This window comes from Schistocerca americana, chromosome 1, assembly GCF_021461395.2.
Source record: "Schistocerca americana isolate TAMUIC-IGC-003095 chromosome 1, iqSchAmer2.1, whole genome shotgun sequence".
Classification (NCBI taxonomy): Eukaryota; Metazoa; Arthropoda; class Insecta; order Orthoptera; family Acrididae; genus Schistocerca; species Schistocerca americana.
The window spans coordinates 143,166,484-143,189,884 of record NC_060119.1 but is presented as its reverse complement, the minus strand read 5'-3'; the positions used below and the strand labels follow the sequence as shown (position 1 = coordinate 143,189,884).

The window sequence follows — 23,401 nt, the reverse complement described above, 5'->3', positions numbered from 1 at the left end:
CGTGGTAAAAGATCAGAGCTGTTGAAGACACGTGTAAAAGAACTGTCACACAGCGTCTGTAGCTCTAACAGGCTACTTGCAGTTGAGTACCGGGATGCTGTGTCGTCAGGAAATTAACACCCAGTGCACACAGATTTACTGTGCCGGTGCCAAGACTCTTCCCACAGATCTTCTGCATGCTATATGTGCTCCCGCTTTATAGCTGAGGTAACATCCTGTTTTAAGGCATGATGCTTGATTGCAGTTGCAGGTTATCATACATTTGATTATGGTGTCACAATATGCATGAAGATAGTCTATTTATGACTGGAACTGATTGTGTAATAGAGTGAGAATACTAGTGTGTGTCAAACCATTACTTTTCAAAATAAAAAAGTTCTAGAAGCTTTCAATCACCGCCTCCTCAGAATAATAGGTGCACTATAAAGGGGAAAAAAACTAACGACGCGTTACGAGGGAATTATCCGAATGGGCCGGAGATCGGTGGATGTGTGATGTACATATCGACAGTCAAGCAGTCGGCCGCGGTGGCCGAGCGGTACTGGGTGCTTCAGTCTGGAACCGTGCGATTGCTACGATCTTGCCTTGGGCATGGATGTGTGTGATGTCCTTAGGTTAGTTAGGTTTAAGTAGTTCTAAGTTCTGTGGGACTGATGACCTCAGAAGTTATGTCCCATAGTGCTCAGAGCCTTGAACCATTTTGACGGACAAGCAAATTATTACAGTTCCAGAAAAGCTGGATGGAGCTTCAAAAACTGAGCAAGTCAATAACATGTTGGTCGACCTCCGACCCTTATGCAAGCAGTTATTTGGCTTGGCATTGATTGACAGAGTTGTTTGATGTCCTCCTGAGGGATATCGTGCCAAATTCTGCCCAGCTGTCCCGTTAGATGGCCAAAATCCCGAGAAGGCTGGAGGGCTCTGCCCATAATGTTCCAAACGTTCTCAACTGGGTAGGGATCCGGTGACCCTTCTGGCCAAGGTGGGGTTTGGCAAGCATGAAGACAAGCAGTAGAAACTCTCGTCGTGTGCAGGCGGGAATTATGCTGCTGGAATATGAGCTCAGGATGGGTTTCCACGAAGGGCTACAGAACGGGGCGTAGAATATAGTCGCTGTGCTGTAAGCGTGCCGCAGATCAAAACCAAAGGGGTCCTGCTATGAAAAGAAATGGCGCCCGAGATGATCACTCTTGGTTGTCGGGCCGTGTGGCGGGCTATAGTCAAGTTAGTTTTCCACCACTGTATGGGGCGCCTCCAGACATATCTTCGCTGGCACTTCAAAATCTTCATTTTGAAGTGGGACTCATCACTGAAGACATTTGTACTCCAGTCGAAGAGATTCCAACCTGAGGACATTTCTGGAGATGCACCAGACACCGGTGGGGTACCAGTCTGGCCATCACCCACCATACGGCCTGATAACCAGGAGTGATGGGATGCCATTTCATTCCATAACAGATCTTCTTTGGTTGTCAACCACGGCATCCTTGCAGCACAGCAGTACATCGACGATATTCTACACCGCATTTTGTTTCCCTTCATGGCAAGCCATCTCAGACTTACATTTCAGCAAGATAACCCCGCCTGCATACGGCGAGAGAGTTTCTGTTTCTTGTCTTCGTGTGTGCCGAACCCTAGCTAGGTCAGCAAGGTCGTCGGGTCTCTCCCCAGTTGAGAACGTTGGGAGCATTAGCGACAGGGACCTCAAACCAACTCGCCATTTTGGCGGTCTAACTCGCAGTTGGACAGAATTTGGTGCGATGTCCCTCAGGAGTACATTTAGCAACTCTGTCAATTAATGCCAAGCCGAATAACTGGTTGTAGAAGAGCCAGAGGCGACCAACGCATTACTGACTTGTTCAGTTTGTGAAGCTCTTCCTCTTGAAGACATCTTTCAATTTTTCTCTAATTGTAATTATTTGTTTGTCTCTATATTTACATCACAACTACCGATTTTCGTAGTACTCGGATAATTCCTTCGGGGTGCGTCTTTTCTTTTTATCCTAGAATGTGTTATTGGCATGCCGCTATTGAAGATTTAATTGAAATCAGTTATCAGAAGCGAAGTATTTTGACCTCATGCTTCTATTGAGATACATCAATTGGTTGAGAAGATTTTTCCAAAAAAATATGTCAAAAATTAAAATGTTCGGTGTTCTTATATGAGACTTTTCAGGACTGGGTGATGGGAGCAATCCCCCATAAAAGCTATTGTGCCACTGAAAATAAGAAGTGGTTCTGCCTCCAAACACAAGATAAAAAAGCTGGGGATAATTTCTAAAAGATAAACAGAATACGAGAAATTTAACCACACGAAGATATCTGATAAAGTAAATGTTATAACCAGGAATAACACAATAACCTCTTCAGTCTGGTTTATTAAATCACAAATCACTTTTTAACAATTACGTTAGCCAAGCGTCTACCCAGGCTCACATTCAGAAGTAATGCAGAATTAAAGTTTGGTTATACCAATGTCCGAATGTGCATGGTGGGGTGCACGTCCCGTAATTATTCCCAAGTCCAGTCAAGTTCAGTCTCTCCAAGTGAAGTCGCAAGATTTTCCGCCGAGCAGCCAGGTAACCTCGAGTGGTGCGGCGAGTCATCCACAAGCAGCTGGAAAACGGCGTACTGCACTTCCCGATGAGAACTGTCGTTTGCGGCGGCGGCCGGGTTTATATAAGGCTTGCTAGTTAATGGAGCGGCTGGGGTCGCTGTTTTCCAGGGAAAACCAATCGCAATGTTTCCTGGCGTAGCCAATTGCTGTGTGCTGACAAACGCGCGCGCGCGAAGGCGGCCAGCGATGGTAGCCGCGAGCCGCCCGGAGAAGTGCGGCCAGCGATGTATTTCTCGGCCACGTAAGGGAGCGTGCGTTTGAAGACGGCCAGCGATGGAAGCAGCAGGCCGACCAGAGAAGTGCGGCCAGCGATGTATTTGGCGGCCGCGTACTGGAGCGCGTTGTTCGGTGTTTGTTAGAAGTGGAGTATACCACAGTAAATATAAGTTAAAGGATCAGTATGAAAAATACGGATAATTTCAAGCAATTTTCTGTAGTAGCTGAAAGTGTTTTGTCATTAGAGCCAACTTTTCTTATGTAGAAGTTAGGTTCTGGCGAACAAAGCAGTTTTAATCTGGTCGTAATCGATCATTGATCTACGAAAAGTGCGGTGAGTTGAATTGAATTAAATCACAACAACTAATGGAACGTATAGTTCGTCGATGAATGAGTTCGGGTAAAAATGCTTCTTCGATCAGCTCTTGAGAATTGTTTCGCCATCTGCGGTTCTGAACCAAATTATAGTAATTGAAGAGAGGAACACTTCGCTCAACAGTTGCGTAATTCGTAGAGGCTTGTCTTGCCAGAATGAGAATGTCGCTGAAACGCGCAGCACACAGCAGCAGGAGGAAGCAGAGTCAACATGAAAGATGGTGTCCGTTGCCAGAGAAAATTAGATTACAATACGAGTCAATATGACTCCTGCCTAACGACCGCGACGGTTAAATTATTGAAATTCGAAATGACGCAGAGGAGTTGTGACAGCTGTGTCGCAAATATGCCATAAATGTGTTGAGCTGAAGGGGGAATATGTTGAGTAAATACTTTTTTTCAAACCTATAACAAATTATTTTTTATAAAGCCAAGACGTTACCAGCATCACGTCAGATGCATGCTATGAATGGTTATGATTCTAGAACCCTTCGAGTATGCCTAAAGCTACAGTAGAACTCCAGTCATGTGAACTCCAAATATCCTGATCACCAATGCTCTGAATCGCTGAGAGAAAAAAGAAATTTGTATTGTATGACTAAAACAGTTGTTTTTGTTCGATAGCCGTTACAGTATAAAGTACGCTGTAAGTTTTCTTATCGTTCTAAAATCAGTTCTCACCCCGAATGTACTAACAGAAAAGATCTTCCAGTGAAAAACGAATACAGTATGCGCACTGTTTTACACACATTGTTATGTTTGTGGTGCCCGTCATTCAGTGTGACCTAGGTTCCGTCTTCCGAGACTTTCGTTTGCTTTTGTGCGTGTATTTTAAATTACTGTGTGGTATACGTCTTCTAAAAGGAAACACGTTGCCTTATTGTTGGCCACATAAAACAAAAGTCCTTGGACAATTAGTGGAAGGCATGAGTGATAAGCAGACAGCTAAGATTTTAAGCGTGGCAACACCAACAATTTCAGACATGAAAAAAACAAGTCCTCAGTTTTATACTTCGTGTCTGTCTTTGAGAAGGGAAATTCGAGTTCGCCGAGAAAAGCGATGAAAACAGCAGAAAACAAAGAGCTAGAAGAGGCCGTGCTCAAGTGATTTTTGCAGTGGTGAGCATTGGGAAACCGTTTTTCAGGGCGGATTGTCTGCGAGAAATCCAAACTTTTACCCGAGGAAATCCACAGTTCGTCTTCATTTAAATCAAGCAATTTCTGGCCGTGGAATTTAGGGGAAAGGCACGGTACTGGTAGCAGAAAATTTTATAGAAAAATTCAAAATTGAAGCAGAACCTTGTGACCCTGAAACTTTATACAACGAAGAAGAGAAAGACCTTATTTGGAAGGCTCTTTCTGAAACAACGATAGCTTCTAAAAAGGAAACTAATGCTCTTGGCCAAAAGTTAGTAAAGACCCTGTTACTGTGCTGAACTGTGCTGTAGGGGAAACCACAAAATATCCCTTCTGCTGATAGGAAAATCGAAAAACCCCAGGGTTTTGAAAAATGTTAATAAACTTCCCATCTTTTACAAGAATTAACCAAAGGCCTGGATGACTGCTACTGTTATGGTACAATTCAATTTTCATACATGAAGTAAAAAAAAAAAAAAAAACATCAAAAGACCATAGGGAAAGAAGGTACTAATGTGATGTCAGTACTGAATTGTCAGTACTGTACCCACCCTACAGAAAGCCTTCTTGATAGGGAAGGTGAACGATTCAGAACCATCTGCCAGCAGAAGTAACGAGTTCACGGCAGCCAGTGAACCAATTGGCTATCGAAACAGCGAAGCAGCAGTATAGAAGAAATGGTTCAAATGGCTCTGAGCACTATGGGACTTAACGGCTGAGGTCATGAGTTCCTAGAACTTAGAACTACTTAAACCTAACTAACCTAAAGACATCACACACATCCATGCCCGAGGCAGGATTTGAACCTGCGACCGTAGCGGTCGCGCGGTTCCGGACTGTAGCGCCTAGAACCGCTCGGCCACTCCGGCTGGCCAGTATAGAAGACTGTTGAGGAATATTGTGAGAGAAGATGGAAAAGACGAAGACATTGTGATTCATCACCGAAAATTGAATTTAAAAGATTGGTCTTACTTGATGGCATGAAATTTAGTGAAGACAATTACATTAAAAAGCACTTGGAATAAACCAGAAGGCATTTCAACCAGTGATGAGGCACAGAAAGATGAATATGAAAAGAAGAAGCGTCAAAAGGAAGAAGGAGTAGCGGCAGGTGACGAAATATCACTCGACAACATAAAAGATCCTTTTCAAAACTTTTGGACGTTCCGATTGCAGTACAGAATGTACAGGCGTGTGGTTTGCTTGTGATTTTTCGGACCCTCGATTCCAAATTCTCTGTGTCAATGAAATCATTCGAAGTGTGAGAGAAGAAAATGATGGCCAGGAGGATGACATTGCCACTGAACATCTGCAACGAACCATACAAATGTTAGCTTGGTTCCTGCTTTCATGAGGTGTGACTGGCCCCAGTTGAACAGCTCTATCAGGAGGGTCAATATGGAGCTAGATCAACTCCTTGGGTGGCTACTTCGTAAGGCATACGTTTGGTTCCTGTTGATGGTATTGGTAGGTCGGACTTCACAAGGCATGGCCTGCATCTCAGTAGGAAAGGGAAGGGTAAACTGGCTAGGATGATAGCAAAATCTTTAAGGCGGGGACACTGAAACTCATGGGAGTACTTTCTTAGGCTAAGATCAGTGTCCAATCATCGTACATTGATTGAAACTAAGCTTAATGAAAAGTTCAGACAGGCAGGTACTAGAGATGTGAAAATATCACAAGATTCTCATAATAGTTCAGTGAAAAATAATTTTAGTAAGTCACAAGATTCACATAAAAGCACAGTGAAAAATAATGTTAATATATTGCATCAGATTATCAGTGGATTAAAAAACAAAGTAGATGAGCTTCTTGTTTGTTTAGAAGATTTAGAAACTAAGGGTGGAGCAGATGTATTATGCCTATATGAACATCATATAGTCACAGGTATGGAAGTGGTAAATGTAGGTGGATATAAGCTTTCAGTACATGTAAGTAGAGACTCTATGGAGAAAGGAGGAGTTGGCATATATGTTAAAATCAGTCATAGTGTGAAAAGTTTGGAAACCAATAGCCGGCCAGAGTGGCCGTGCGGTTCTAGGCGCTTCAGTTTGAAACCGCGTCACCGCTACGGTCGCAGGTTCGAATCCTGCCTCGGGCATGGATGTGTGTGATGTCCTTAGGTTAGTTAGGTTTAAGTAGTTCTACGTTCTAGGGGACTGATGACCTCAGATGTTAAGTCCCATAGTGCTCAGAGCCAATTGAACCATTTTTTTGAAACTAAAAATTTTAGGTGGAGCAAGTGCATGTGAGCTTAAACTAAATAATGGCACTTTTATAATTGCAGCCATGTATTGGTCCCCATTGGGAAATTTTCAACTGTTTTTGAAAAACTTGGATTCTTTGTTGGGCTACCTATCAACAAAGGAAAGCAAATTATTGTTTGTGCGGATTTCAACGCAGGTTTTCTGAAAGAGTCCGATAGAAAGCTTGACCCTGAAGTATTACTTGGGTTTTTCAATTTGACATCAGCTATTGATTTTCCTACTCAGGTGGTAAAGGGAAGCAGCACACTGATCGTTAATGTTTTCATAGACCAAGATAAATGTAATCAAATAAAAACTTTTCCTGTTAAGAATTGTCTGTCTGATCATTATGCACAGCTAGTTACAGTATATGATATAGCTTTGTACTGTAATGCAAAACAGTCTGTAAGTGGGCTGTTTAGGTTTTCTTATTGGTAACGCCACGTAGCGCTCTGTATGAAAATCACTGGCTGTGGTGTGTGCAGTCTGTGGCTAGTTTGCATTGTTGTCTGCCATTGTAGTGTTGGACAGCTGGATGTTAACAGCACGTAGCGTTGCGCAGTTGGAGGTGAGCCGCCAGCAGTGGTGGATGTGGGGAAGTGAGATGGCAGATTTTTGAAAGCGAATGATCTGGACGTGTGTCCATCAGAAACAGTGCATTTGTAAGAATGGATGTCATGAACTGCTATATATATTATGACTTTTGAACACTATTAAGGTAAATACATTGTTTGTTCTCTATCAAAATCTTTCATGTGCTAACTATGCCTATCAGCAGTTAGCGCCTTCAGTAGTTAGAATCTTTTATTTAGCTGGCAGTAGTGGCGCTCGCTGTATTGCAGTAGTTCGAGTAACGAAGATTTTTGTGAGGTAAGTGATTTGTGAAAGGTATAGTTTAATGTTAGTCATGGCCATCAGGGCCATTCTTTAGTAGGGATTATTGAAAGTCAGATTGCGTTGCGCTAAAAATATTGTGTGTCAGTTTAAGCACAGTCATGTATAATTTTTCTAAGGGGACGTTTCAAGTCCTCCAAAATAGTGCGTTCCATTAACGATTTAACAATTCAAAATTTTAGGGAAGCTTGCAACAGTTAGACTGGGATGAGGTGTACAGGGAAAATGATGCTAATTTAAATTTAATCTATTTCATGACACCTTTATGAGTATATTTGAAAACAGTTTCCTAAGAAAACAGTGAAATGTAATTGTAAGAAACCATATTAAAATCCATGGCTTACTAAAGGGATAAAAATATCTTGTAAACGGAAAAGGGAAATGTATCTTATAGCTAAGAGGAGTAATGATCCCAAAACAGTGAAACATTATAAAAATTACTGCACTGTATTAAGAAAATTTATTAAAAAGTCCAGAAGTATGTGAATTATGTCTGAGATTAGCACATCTGATAGTAAAATTAAAACAATTTGGAATATTTTGAAAAAGGAGCAGGGCAGCTGAGAGCACAGGAAGACTGTATTTATGTTAGATACAATGAAAAGTTTGTTAACAAGAAGTCAGAAGTAGAAAACATTTTTAATAATAATTTTTTAGTGTTGTACAAAAACAGGATGCAGCTATTCATTAGAAAATGCAAGACAGTATATGGGAGAGGCAGTACCTGTGCAATTTGATAAAACTGAAATTCAGCCAACCTCTCCTACTGAAATTAGGAAAATAATTCACTCAAAAGTAAAAGCTCCCATGATATTGATGGCATTCCCAACAGTGTACTAAAAGCTTGTTCCCAACAAATAAGTAAGACTATCAGCCTCATATGTAGTAGCTCACTGAAACAGGGCATTTTTCCAGATAGACTGAAATATGCTATTGTTAAACAATTGCATAAAAATTGGGATTGGTCTGATGCTAACAACTACTGGCCAATCTCACATCTGACAACTTTATCCAAAATTCTTGAAAAAGTAATGTATTCAAGAGTAGCATCACATATTTGTAAAAATGAAGTACTAACAAAATGTCAATTTGGTTTTCAGAAAGACTTTTCAACAGAAAATGCTGTATATGCTTTCACTGATCAAATATTAAATGCATTTAATAACCGAACATCACGCATTGGAATATTTTGTGATCTCTGAAAGGCTTTTGATTGCGTGAATCATGAGATTCTTCTAGATAAGCTTAAGTATTGTGGTATGAGTGGGGCAGTTCACAAATGGTTTAATTCATACTTAACTGGAAGAATGCAGAAGGTTGAAATTAACAGTACAGATAGTCTGCAACAATCAGCAGAGTCCTCTAACTGGGGAGGTATCAAGAATGGTGTCCCACAGGGTTCAGACTTGGGTCCCTTATTGTTCTTAATATATATTAACGACTTGCCACTCTATATTCATGAAGATGCATAGTTAGCTTTTTTTGCTGATGATACAAGTATAGTAATCGGACCCAACAAGCAAGAATCTGCTGAGGAAATTGCAAATAATGTCTTTCAGAAAATTATTAAGTGGTTCTCTGCAAATGGACTCTCACTGAATTTTGAGAAAACATAGTTTATGCAATTCTGTACAGTGAGTGGCACAACACCATTAATAAATATAGACTATGTATGGAAGTCTGTTGCTAAGGTGGAATACTCAAAATTTCTGGGTGTGTGCATTGATGAGAAATTGAATTGGAAGAAACACATCGATGATCTACTAAAACCGTTAGGTTCAGCTACTTACGCTATTACGGTTATTGCAAATTTTGATGATAAACATATCAGTAAATTAGCCTACTATGCCTATTGTCATTCACTGCTGTCATATGGCATCTTATTTTGGGGCAATTCGTCATTAAGAGAGAAAGTATTCATTGCACAAAAGCGTGTAATCAGAATAATAGCTGGAGCCCATTCAAGATCACCTTGCAGACATTTATTTAAGGAACTCGGGATATTCACAGTACCTTCGCAACACATACATTCACTTACGAAGTTTGTCATTGATAACCTATCCCAATTAAAAAATTACAGCGAAGTCCATAGCTACAACACTAGAAGAAAGGATGATATTCACTACTCTGGATTAAAGCTCACTGTGGCACAGAAAGGGGTGAATTACGCTGCCGCAAAAATCTTTGGTCATTTGCCAAATAGTATTCATTTGCCAAATAGTATTAAAAGTCTGACATTTTGCAAAAACAGACATAATGTCTGATGGGGTAGCAGTAATCAGTGATTGTATAATGTTACTCATAATCCGTCTTTATTGCAAAATTTTTTATTCATATGACCGGTTTCGGTTCATTCAGAACCATCTTCAGATCTGATATTCCAGTTACAGGAGTAACTTTCATATGCTGCGTCACATGTGAAAGTTGCTGGATTTGGACGGGTTACTCCTGTAACTGAAATATCAGATCTGAAGATGGTTCTGAATGAACCGAAACCAGTCGTATGAATAAAAAATTTTGCAATTAAGACGGATCATAAGTAACATCAAAAAGTCTGACAGGTAGCCAGCCAACATTTAGAAGCAAATTAAAAGAATTTCTGAATGATAACTCCTTCTACTCAATAGATGAATTCTTAGATATGAAATACTAATTGTAAAAACAGAAAAATAAAAATAAAGAAATTAATTATTTTGTGTAAAGAAAATTTATGTTAAAGTGACACATTCCACATCATTACGAAATGTCGTATTCATGATCTATGGAACAAGGATTAATGTATGTATGTGTGTATTTATGCGGTACTGTCAGCTGGTGAGGCGTTTGGGTGTTTTGAGATTGCGCTAACAAAATTGGAGCGGGACCATTTACAGGTGGTCACCGTCAAACGGAAGCGAGACCTTGCTTCACGAAATAGATTGGAGACACCTAAACAACTGACTCTGACCGATATATTCAAGAACTAACACTGTATGTAAGTGGAATACTGTACAAAATCCAAACAATATTGTTTTGTAGTCATTAAATTAATATTACAGTAGCAGATGTGATATTCCCTAAGTTTCTATCGCTTTAAAACGGAGCGGCAGTGTACATCAGTAAACGAGAACTTGGGTTAAATGGCGTTAGGAATAACTCGCGTTCCTTAATTAATTCGAATTTGATATTTGTGGATCGTGTGAATATACAAAGAGAAATGTTAAACTAATTAGCTGATGCAAATGTCGCATTCTGCTATACTCACTACCTGTTTGTAATACTGTCGTTATTACAAACACTTCTGTTACTAATAACAAGAACAGCACTGAAACTTACTGACTGATTAAAACTGTGCGCTGGACTGGGAGTCTTTGTCCTCTGCCTTTCTCGGGCAAGTGCTTTACCGATTGAGCTATCCAGGTACGACTCACGACACGCTCTCAAATTCCCCCGTGTTGTAGATGATTCATGTCTCCCCAGAATCCTTTCTTCCAGAAGTGCTAGTCTCGCAAGTTATGGGGGAGAACTTCTTTAAAGTTTGTAAGGTAGGGGATGAAGTACTGGTTGTTGTGAAGCTGTCAGGGGTGGAGGTTAGTGAGTGGTGCTGGGGTAGCTCAGCTGGTAGAGGTCCGAAAGGCAAAGGATATAGGTTCGAGTCCTGTTGTGTCACACAGTCTGAATCTGGCAGGAAGTTTCAATTCAACGCACACACCCCGCTGCATAGTAGACATTCATTCTGGAAGGAATAACGCTGATGAAGCATCCTACATTGGGAAAATGCTAATAAATTTTGCTGTCCTTCACATATACTCCACAAGCCACTCTACAGTATATGGTGGAGGGTACTTAGTACCACTGCTAATAGTTGCTTTTGCCATTCCACTCTCTGGTGCAAAGATGGAAAAATAACGCCTGCATGCCTCTATACGAAGCCTGATAGTCTTATTTTGCAATGGCAATCATTACGCTAGACCAAGGTTAGTAAACCTTTTTTGCCTACCGCCCACTTTTGCGTCTCTGTTTGTAGTAATATTTTCTGACCGTTCACTGGTTCCACAGAAATGGTGATTTCTGAAGTAGGAGAGTAACTTTACAGCATCAAGTTAAAGCATATAATAGTAATTCCATACCGAATACTTTATGTCAAAATTTTATGAAAACCTAATGAAAACGTTTTTAAAACCACTGCCGCCTACCGCCCTTTATCGTGAAAAGGTCACCTTTTGAGCTCAAGGATTTCTTTTTGAGCTCATGAAGAATTACTATGACACTCTCACAACGACTGAACTGACATGTAACGAATCTAGCAACACGAACTGAGTTGCATATTTACCTTTAATTCAACCTATTGGGGATCCTAAACAGTTGAAAAGTTCTCAAGAATGGATCGTTCTCGAGTTCCTTTGTATTTTCCATACTTTCCCATAACTCCCCCAATAAATTGCATTGCCCAGTTTCCTTCCTTATGACTGACCTTATGTGGTCTAGATATCGAATCAGCGTGACTGGGTCAAGCAGCATTCCATTTACAGTTTATCCGGACCTAACCTCAGTGTTTCTCCTACCTACCCGCATAAAGATAGATCTGTCAACATTTAAAGCAAGCTGTTATTCATCACTCGGTCTAAGGCGCTGCAGTCATGGCCTGTGCGGCTGGTCCCGGCGGAGGTTCGAGTCCTCCCTCGGGCATGGGTGTGTGTGTTTGTCCTTAGGATAATTTAGGTTAAGTAGTGTGTAAGCTTAGGGACTAATGACATTAGCGTTAAGTCCCATAAGATTTCACACACATTTGATTTTTTTGTTCATCACTCTGTCACTCTCCTGGCCCCACAAACCGCAGCCGGTTTTTAGCCTCGTGAAGCAGCCTGCTCCACAGCGTTCTGTCCTTGCGATCTTTTCCCCGTCCTCCAAGTACCTGAAGCTCCTTGACCACGTGGTCTCTCCATCTTATTTTCGGTTTGCCTAAAGGTCTTCGCCCTTCGTGTTTTGATCCCTCCACTCTTCTATAGATTTGCCCCGCCCATCTCAGCCTCCCTGTCTTGGCTTCTACAAGAACATGTAGTTGATTATATATTTCCCTGGGTCCCTGTTGTTTCTTCTCCTCCATTCTCCACCCAAACAAATTGGTCCAAATATCTTTAGCAGGATTTTTTGTTAAAAATTATCTTCTTTTCTCTCTGTATGCCTACGATATTTCTGCCCCTTGGAGTAATATATATTTCTTTCGGACATGTTGCAAAGAACACATACCATTTTGATCCAGCATCTATTATGAACTAAGACAGAAAGGAATTACAGACATTGGCTGCGAGTGGGCATCGATTTAAATCAATGAGAAAAGTTGAAAATTTGTGCGAGATATGGACTCGAAGTCGGGTCCCCCTCTTACTAGGCAGATGCTCTAATCACTTTTTTAAAATGATTATTAATACCATAGTGAATACCAGGAAACCGGCGTCGCCAGAAGGAGGGAGCGGCAAGTTGCCAGATTCGGTAAGGAGAAGAACATTCCGATGAACAGAGAATAACCGGTTTTAAGAGAGGAAAAGGCATGCATCAACTCCTCATTGCAGTAACACGCCGACTCTGGGGTGGATTAAGAGAGACACTGGAAAGGAAACGGGAGAAAAATGGTCTGCATTTGGGATTGTGTACAACTGCACAATGGCTTTCATTAAGGAAGTGGTAAAAATCAAGGATATTTTTCTCGCCATCACCAAAAAAGTAGTGAACTGAGTGTCCACAAATCCACCTCAGAGAGTTCGCCTTCGCTTGTGGGAGGTATCCCGCGTCCGGAAAGAGGAGCAGGTGAGTAGATATCTGTAGAGGATATAAGGGTAATTAGGGCCGGCATCTGATCATTAAGTCATTCAGATACAGTGGTGGTTGCAACTGTATGCCCTACCCTGGTACGCTTTTTGTCAGATCCAAATTCTCAACTTATGCACGCACTACTAATGCAATGCCCCTTGCCCATTGCCCTCATTACTTTCGGCATTTCGTCGATGCCCGTAAGAAATGGTTCAAATGGCTCTGAGCGCTATGGGACTTAACTGCTGTGGTCATCAGTCCCCTAGAACTTAGAACTACTTAAACCTAACTAACCTAAGTACATCGCTCACATCCATGCCCAAGGCAGGATTCGAACCTGCGACCGTAGCGGTCACGCGGTTCCAGACTGTAGCGCCTAGAACCACACGGCCACCCCGGCCGGCAATGCCCGTAAGAGTTCGAGCTCGGTCTGCATCCACACTGAACAGGTCATTGGCCATAAACGCTTTAATTATATACAAGGTATTCGGATATTCTCGTTAAAAACTTCTAACACTTGTAGAGGTGACGGAGTACATAATACTTTGAATGTGCGGAAACGTACCGTTTACGTTCTACGACAGTTCCAATCCAGATGTTTAGATCACCCACCTCTGCTGAAGGAATTGACTCAGGCGTGACGCAGTAGAATTATTAGGTAACAATTCTAAAGGGAACGTAACAAAACATCCACACATCCACCAAACCACATTCGTTTGTATTAACAGTTAAAAATTACGTTCTTTACGGAAATTATGCTGGGTTAATACAAATAAATGTGCTGAAGTGATAAATGAACGTTTCGTTATGTTTATTTTGAAATTATTACCTAATAATGGTGCTCTGTCACGCCTAATTTCTCAAGGAGAGGTGGATAAGTTGTTGTTGTTGTTGTTGTTGTGGTCTTCAGTCCTGAGACTGGTTTGATGCAGCTCTCCATGCTACTCTATCCTGTGCAAGCTTCTTCATCTCCCAGTACCTACTGCAACCTACATCCTTCTGAATCTGCTTAGTGTATTCATCTCTTGGTCTCCCTCTACGATTTTTACCCTCCGCGCTGCCCTCCAATGCTAAATTTGTGATCCCTTGATGCCTCAAAACATGTCCTACCAACCGATCCCTTCTTCTAGTCAAGTTGTGCCACAAACTTCTCTTCTCCCCAATCCTATTCAATACCTCCTCATTAGTTACGTAATCTACCCACCTTATCTTCAGCATTCTTCTGTAGCACCACATTTCGAAAGCTTCTATTCTCTTCTTGTCCATACTAGTTATCGTCCTTGTTTCACTTCCATACATGGCTACACTCCATACAAATACTTTCAGAAACGACTTCCTGACACTTAAATCTATACTCGATGTTAACAAATTTCTCTTCTTCAGAAACGATTTCCTTGCCATTGCCAGTCTACATTTTATATCCTCCCTACTTCGACCATCATCTGTTATTTTACTCCCTAAATAGCAAAACTCCTTTTCTACTTTAAGTGTCTCATTTCCTAATCTAATTCCCTCAGCATCACCCGATTTAATTTGACTACATTCCATTATCCTCGTTTTGCTTTTGTTGATGTTCATCTTATATCCTCCTTTCAAGACACTGTCCATTCCGTTCAACTGCTCTTCCAAGTCCTTTGCTGTCTCTGACAGAATTACAATGTCATCGGCGAACCTCAAGTTTTTATTTCTTCTCCATGGATTTTAATACCTACTCCGAATTTTTCTTTTGTTTCCTTTACTGCTTGGATAAGTAAGCAACTGAATTGAAACCGTCGTAGAACGGAAGCGGTACGTTCTTGGACATCGGTTTCTATTCAAAATATTATGTACTCAGTCCCGTCTGCAAGTCTTAGAAGTTTGTAACAGCAATTTCTGAACACCCTGCATATATGTGGTGTCTGTTCTTTCAGACATGCTCGGAGAAACAGACACCACATATATACAGGGTGTTTATAAATGAATATCGGGGTTTTAACGCTTTATAATATTTATTGCACTAAACTTTCAGTTATAAATGATATGTCAAATGAAGGAGCAACTCAAACAGTTGTGTTTGGCACCGGCGCCCATGCGCAGCGCTCAATGTTTCCGCCGCAATCCGCTAGACAGCGGTAGTAGCGAAGATGGCGACTAGTGAACAGAAAGCGTTTTATGTTTTGCAGTTTGCAAAGACCGCATCTATATTTACTGTGCAATGTGTGTTACGGCTGTGGTCCTCCAAGTGATAACATTTGTAGATGGTATCATCAATTTGAAGATACTGGCTGCCTTTGTAAAGGGAAGAGCACAGGACGACCGAGAGTTTAGTGAAGAGACTATTGAGCGAGTGAGAGAGTCGTTCACTGCAACCCAAAGAAATCAGTCCAGAAGGCTAATCGTGAATTACAAGTTTCCTTGTCGACTGTTTGGAAAGTTTTAAGAAAACGCGTACAACTACGTCCTTACTGTTTACAGTTATTTCAGGCTCTATAGCCGGCAGACCATGGATTACATGCCAACTTCTCAAACGAAATGTTGTTTTATGACGATGAAAGTTTTCTGGATCATGTTGTCTTCAGTGATGAATCGACCTTTCGCCTTAGTGGACATGTTAACACTCACAATGTGCGCATCTGGAGCTCAGAAAATCCTCATGAGGTGGTACAAATGCAACGAGATTCGCCTAAAGTGACTGTTTTTTGTGCCGTATACTGGCGGAAAGTTTATGTGCCTTTCTTTTGTGCTGAGCCTACTGTAACTGGCACTTCTTACCTTGATACACTAGAGCAATGGTTCTTCCCTCAGTTGGAAGAAGATGAGCCAGGGAACTTCATTTTCCAGCCACCTCACTAGCATAGCGAAGTACACGATTGGTTGAACTTCACTGTGCCCAAGCACTGGATAGGCCGCAAGGGGCCCAATGACAGGGCTTGCTTTGCATGACCTCCACATTCACCTGACCTAACGCCATGCGATTTTTTCCTTTTGGGCTTCATCAAGGATCGTGTGTACGTGCCTCCGCTACCAGCAGACCTCACTGAATTAAGAAACCAGATTGAAGCAGCTGTTGCTACAATCACTGAAGGCACACTGATCAACGTTTGGGAAGAACTCGGCTATAGACTTGATGTGTGCCGTGTGACAAATGATGCTCACATAGAACATTTATAAGGTTCTTGGTAAAACTGTTTGAGTTGCTCTTTCATTTGACAATCATTTATAACTGTAAGTTTAATATAATAAATATTATGAAGCGTTAAAACCCCGATGTTCATTTATAAACACCCTGCACAATTATGGCGAGGACTGCGAAAGATCTCTTCAGTTGGATGCACACCAGGCCAGAACTCTTACTGGAATCGACGAAATGCCGCGAGTAACGAGGACAAACGGCAAGGTGCTCTACATCCTTAGTGTGTGGATACGTTGAGAATTTTGGTCTGATGGGAGGCGTTCTAGGGTAGTCCGTGCGGTTGCGATGACCACTGTGTCCGGATGGCTTAGCAGTCAGAGCATCTGCCTCGTAGACAGGAGACCTGGACCAGAATTCCAGTGCGACACAAATTTTCAACTTTCCCCATTGATTTAAATCAATGCCCACTCGCAGCCAACGTTTGTAGTTCCTCTGTGTTCCACACAGTAACATGGGTCCGATTATGGGTTTGCTGTTGACAACGCGACATTAAATCCATTCTTTACATTAGTTTTATGTATGAGTATTTTGATTTCTCTTTAAAAATTTTGTGGTGATCGTAATTTGTTAAGTGAATATGGCGCTCTAGGTTGCGCTTTGTTCCTCGCTGCTGTTTCTAGTTTCTCATCTTTTCTGTTTGCTTACTGTCACCCCAAGATATTTAAACAGGTCTACTGCTTCAAACACGTGGCTATCAACCTGAAGGGGTTTCCCTGCCTTTTATCTTTTAATTTCTTTCTACCCTCATGAATTTTGTTCCCTCGTACCTAAACAAATTTCATTTGATTTTTTGAATAGCCTTCTTGGCAGCATTTACAGGTCTCTAGATTTTCAGCGATTAATGCCAGCATATTCATTTTATTGCTACGCTAATTCCCTCTTCTGGATTGCTTGCTACATCCAATGCTTCCTGTGTTATTATGTTGAGTAACAGTGATGTTATTCCATCGCCTCGCCTGTCTCCCGTTTTTATGTCGAAAGCCATTGAATATTCTCCGTTCCGAGCCTTCCAGGTTTTACAATTTTTGGCATCGTCTTTCGTTTTCCAAACTCTTGCATTTTCTTCCACAAATTTCTCTGTTTATACTACCTTCGGCTTTTTTAAAATCAACGAACAATGGTGCCACTGTTTTGTTGCATTCCCAGAATTCTGATATGGCTTCTTTTAGTACAAATATCTGATCAGCAGTGTTTCGATTCTTCATAAATCCAGCTTGTTTCTCACCTATTACCTCTCTTAAGTACGGCTCCAACATTTTCTGGAGAATCTCGGAAAAGACACTTTGTAGGGTGTCCCAATTTCGGCGCTCTTGCTTATCACCCTTATTATGAACTGGTAGTATCATCGCTTCTGTCCACTCAATCTGGCATTATTTCTTCATGCCGAATGTCGGTCACGAGTTTGTGTATTTGTCTCGCAATTTTATATCTTCTCCATTTTTAAGTAATTCAGTTGTTATTTCATATGTCCAAACAGAAATCGTATCCGCGTCATGCTGAATCCTCTTACAACCGCTCAACGACGGTCATCAGCAAACATTCTCAGATTGCCGCTCGGCCTACCCGACAAAATGTTTATATACTGTACATGGAATTCCGGAGCTGTCTTCATCGTACTTCCTTGCGGCACCCCTGACATTTTTGTCTCTGATGAACGCTTGTGCTCCACGACGACGCACCGTGTTATATTGTTCAAAGTTCTTTCGAGTCAGCCACATATTTAAAAACTTGTTCCGATATGAATTTCTTACAAACACATCTGTGGCTACTAATAAAGCAACGCGGGTAAAGCACTTCGAGTTTGGAGGATGCTACTACGTTTTCCTGTCATTGATATGCAGCGTCATTCTTGAAATTACGAAACAAGTAGTTTATAGAACACTTGTTCGACCAATTCTTCAGTGCTGGGAATCATTACCAGATTGAATTAATAGGAAAGATGGACAAAAGCCAATGAAAGGCAGGGAATTTCGTCACGGGATCGTTTAGTCGGCGCGAGAGAGTTACGGGGATGCTCAAATGGCAGACGCAGAAAGAGATGTCTTGTGCAGCGCACAGTGGTTTACTATTCATATTCCTAGGCGCCATTCGCGAATGGAACAGAGAAAGTGGGCGCGTGGGGAAGGGGGGGTGGGGTGAGGGGGGGGGGGCGGGAAGGGCGGTGAGCATTGGGTTATATTGTGGTACCATAAGTACCCTCCACCACACACCGATATGTGGCTTGCGGAGTGTAAATGTAGATCATGTATGAACATTTTATTCTCTCTCATATCCTTCGTAGTATGTAAGTGATACTGAATATCGAAAGACAGAATTTAAACCTATGTACTTTTCTGACAGTGCATCAACTGAAATACGCGCGAATGCCTGATTACGTATGGGCAGTCTCAAATTACGGCAGTCACCGGAATGAATTAAACAAACGCATGGATGGCTGAAATTGAACACAAGTACGAAGCGTTAAGTCAGAGTAGTTGAGACTGTGGTAGGAGAATCGTGTATAGGAACACTCGCCATTGAACGCTTGCCTCGAGCGTAGTGATGCCATTCATCTGTCGTCATAGGAATACATATATATAAACAAAGATGATGTGACTTACCGAACGAAAGCGCTGGCAGGTCGAAAGACACACAAACAAACACAAACACACACACAAAATTCAAGTTATGGCAACAAACTGTTGCCTCATCAGGAAGGAGGGAAGGAGAAGGAAAGACGAAAGGATGTGGGTTTTAAGGGAGAGTGTAAGGAGTCATTCCAATCCCGGGAGCGGAAAGAATTACCTTAGGGGGAAAAAAGGACGGGTATACACTCGCACACACACACATATCCATCCACACATATACAGACACAAGCAGACATCTCACAAGCAGACATATTTAAAGACAAAGCTTCTTACATTATTGAATACCCATACATGACCATCGGCAGGCGACAATACACAAAGAGACAGTGTCTCAATAAAGCTCTTCTGCTTTTATGATATCGACATGGTGCAAGTTAAACCAGTCCCCCCCCCCCCCCCCCCCCCCCCAGTGCATGGTAAGCAATTACAGTGAATCCTAGTCCAGTATGCGAGTCCTAGTCCAGCTTAGAACACAAGTTGAGCCATGGACGCTATTAATCTCCAGCGCTTTCAGAGCGCTTTTAAGTAATCGATACAAAAGTTTCGACAAATGGTTGGGGTTGTATGGCCAGTGCTCATGCCGTTTCCATCGACCCAACTTTTGAAGCCACTGTATCGCTTTTAAAGCTTTTTGTAACAAAATTCGAAACATTTTGCTTGGAAAATAATATGTAGAATACGTAATGTTTAGGAGGTGAAACTGAGCTGCGCCAGTGGTCCTGATTTTTCACCTGTAGCGCATTTCGAGACTATTTTTGTGAACTGTTAAAGTGCAAAAAAACAGGAGCCATATTTCCTGAATGACGTTATGATATACTTCCGTATAAAGAAACCACAATTTTTTCAGTTATCTATATATAAACAACTTACAGCCGCTTACAATATCTACTGTTACCCTTAGGTATGTATGCAGACTTCTGCTGTTTGAGCAGGCTTCAAAGAAATTCCACTGGGTGTGTGATAGCGTCAGGTAACGTAAACGAAATTTTGAACCACACGCAGTAGTGGGGAAAACTGGATTAATAAGCAGAAGAGCTTTTTGAAACCCTCAACCTTCGTATATTGTCGCTTTCCGGTAATCATGTATGGATATTTTGAATAATTGAACGAATACGCTAGTTTAATAGCTTCGCTGGCTTAACTGGATAGCAATCTCTGTCGTGTATTTTACATTTCGTTAGTGTACAGCAGTAAATTTGGCCTTACTGCAATTACTTAATTTGAAAGTTTCAGACACTATAATTGCAATAAACATAGTAATTATGTTTCATCTTTATGATACAGTCTAACAAAACAACAACAGTTCAGTTTAAAATACGAAAAAACACACTAATGATCGATATTATTATTTTAAAGCAGTACGTATTTCGAGAATCTAGTATTTGTTTTATGTTCGTTGCTAGCCTGTGCATTACCCTGCATTGGAGCCGTATTCTACCGACGAGTAATGAACGATGAAGTGAATATTGAGGCACTCGAACTGAACGGTACACAAGCTAAGGCAATGCTCTTGCATGGACGCTCTTTGTTCTGAATGAAAGCACACGGCGCTAAGGTGCCCTGCACCGCGACGAAGGGGGCAGCTGTACGCGCACCAACAGCCACCATACCTGTTTCATCTACGGGTGCATTACAGCGGCTGCAATTTATAAACAAAGGAAAACCTGCGACTATAATAACGGAAAGCTCTTGGAGGAAAGAATATAGTAATTTGCCACATGTGACGGTTTGTAGTAAAAATGATTGCAAGAACAGGCGGCAGGTGTGCTAAAATTTAGGGCATATCTGCCACCACTGCGTAGACACGACTCTTAAGCGACGTTTACATGCGAAAGGAGATGACTGGCAGGTTGCGCCGGCAGTCTTGCCATTCAGACTTAACACATGTCCCGCCTATTTCATGCAACGGTTTCGCAGCAAACCAAAAGAAGCGTGATGTCACAATCCCAGCTACTATATACAAGAAGAAAGTTCATTTCAGTCAATAGCTATTGCGATTTCTACAGACGAGCCGTTGTCAATAGCCCATAAACATTTCTTGTCCGAGATGGCTGTGTCAAAACAGGCTATCAACATTTCATTGGCGCTTCGTCTAGAGGACTATTCTATACTCAGGATGACGAAATCTGAGCTTGGGCCGGGGTCGTGTTAGTTTCGCGCCGTGAATGACTAAACAATTTCCCTACGTCTGGTAAATATCTATTACCTGTTTTCGCATTCTTCGGTGATACTGAATTGCTGCGTCTCTCTGTTTGACGGATGCAAAATCCAGTTAGATAGGGGCCGATTCTTTTGTGTGTGTGTGTTGGGGGGAGGGGGGGGGGGGTTGAGTGCTGGGGGGGGATGTGTCAGGTGTTCCTCCCTGACCCTTGCAAGATTTTCATTACGTACCACATAGGGATATTATCACGTATCGGAAGTATTGCTTCGATATCACTGTTTATAAATATGGTGACATTGTGATTGTGCTGAAGTGCACACAATATTGTTAGTCATACAAAAAATCTGTCAGGATCGGAAAGTATTTTTATTAACACATGACCGGCTTCAATCCCTTATCCACCATGAGCAACACAAAACTCTTGGCTACGAATATCACGTAAATATGAATAGCTATCATAAGCTGCATAGCGCTGTTTGCAACGATATGCTACTCGTAGCCAAGCATTTTATACCGCAATGGAGCCCCGTCTCTGCTACACAACGTCCAGACGATTTATCTGGCGTAGCGGTAATAAATTATGTACACAAATTTTCCTCGTGAATCAGTGTATCTGTTACGGAAAACTGTATCAAAATCCCTACAGTTGTTCGTAAGATTAGCCTTAGCATGCAAAACCGGAGGGGGCTATTAATTTATAATATGTATAGATGATAGTGCATAAGGTACTGAAAACGATAATATCTAAATAAAATACTCAGCGGTCGAGACAGATTATATTTTTTTTTGTATTACCTTCTCTGTCTATAGTTCTGGAGTGTATAGTCACGTGCAAGAGATTGAAGGAATGTACCGCGGACGATAAAATAAATGGTGAGTGAGTTGAGCAGGAGAGTCTACGAGTCAGGGAGAATCGCTAGTGCTTTGTTTCCGAAGCGCGCAGACAAGCGAACGCGCAGCGCCAGATCTGAACGGCGCGCCCCCGCTCAGCGCCGACGCGACGCGCTCGAGCGACGTCGCCGCGGGCGGTGACGTCGGCACGCGCGGCCGCCGGTGACGTAACTACCTGTCGCTGACGTCACTGCTGCGCGGCTGCGGCGGCGGGGCGGCGAGGCGTCTCGGCGGCGGCGTCGCTGTCGGCGTCGGTGCGGCACTCGGCGCGAGCTGCCCGGAGGCGTCGGTGCGGTGTGGTGTCGCGCCGCGGTCTGAGTGGCGGCGGCGCCGCGGCGCCCGCTATATACGCGGCCGGCGACCTGTTGCTGGCCGGGGGCGCATGCGCGCAGCACCCCCCCGCCCCCCTCACTCTGCCCCTCCCCCACCCCCTCCCCGCCGGAGACGCCGCCGCTCCAGCGGAGCGCGGGGGTGGCCGTCGAATCTGTGTCACGCGCCCGTCAGTCGCCGCCAGTCGCGCGTCTAATCACCGACGAGTCGGTCGCCGGCACTGCCCAGGCGGCTCCCCACCACAGAAGGCTCTATCCCGATGCGCCGACTTCGTCAAATAACAAGTTCCACCAGAAATCAAGACGATTCCCGGAGTAGCATATATCCTACAGGCACCATTATTACTGTGTCACCCAAATGCAGCGGTTTCCCAAGAGTGAGGTGGCGCAGTGGTTAGACACTGGACTCGCATTCGGGAGGACGACGGTTCAATCCCGCGTCCGGCCATCCTGATTTAGGTTTTCCGTGATTTCCCTAAATCGCTCCAGGCAAATGCCGGGATGGTTCCTTTGAAAGGGCACGGCCGACTTCCTTCCCCGTCCTTCCCTAATCCGATGAGACTAATGACCTCGCTGTCTGGTCTCCTTCCCCAAACAACCCAACCCAACCCGGTTTCCCAAGATTATTCTTTCACGACAAATTACAAAAACAGCAACAGATTTATTCTATCAGAAGTACTACGAATCGAACCTAATGACGTAGTAGTGGTAGTAGTAGTAGTGGTAGTTACATTCATCTGTTGCCCATTTTTACGAATATATTGACATGTCTCCGTATTACAATTTAGGAGCAACAAAAATAACGGATTTCTACCTACATTCATTCACTCGTACATTCTTACAGTTCTACTTTGACAAGAATGGGTTAGATAGTAGGCCGTGGCCTTATAGCAATAATTTGCCAGAAGTCATTTAGGAAATCCTTTGGATCTTTGGGCGGGCACTA

At 42.4% G+C, this 23,401-nt stretch overlaps 1 protein-coding gene across 1 annotated transcript in view; it reads right to left on the bottom strand.

Annotated features, from left to right (window-relative positions):
• The window catches only part of LOC124621793 (chordin-like protein 1), a 626,534-nt gene extending 604,149 nt beyond the window's left edge, over positions 1-22,385 (bottom strand). Inside the window, exon 1 of the mRNA XM_047147229.1 lies at positions 22,302-22,385. The gene's annotated coding sequence lies outside the window, so the exon portion shown is untranslated. The remainder of the gene's footprint in view (positions 1-22,301) is intronic.
• Between the last annotated feature and the right edge of the window lie 1,016 nt (positions 22,386-23,401).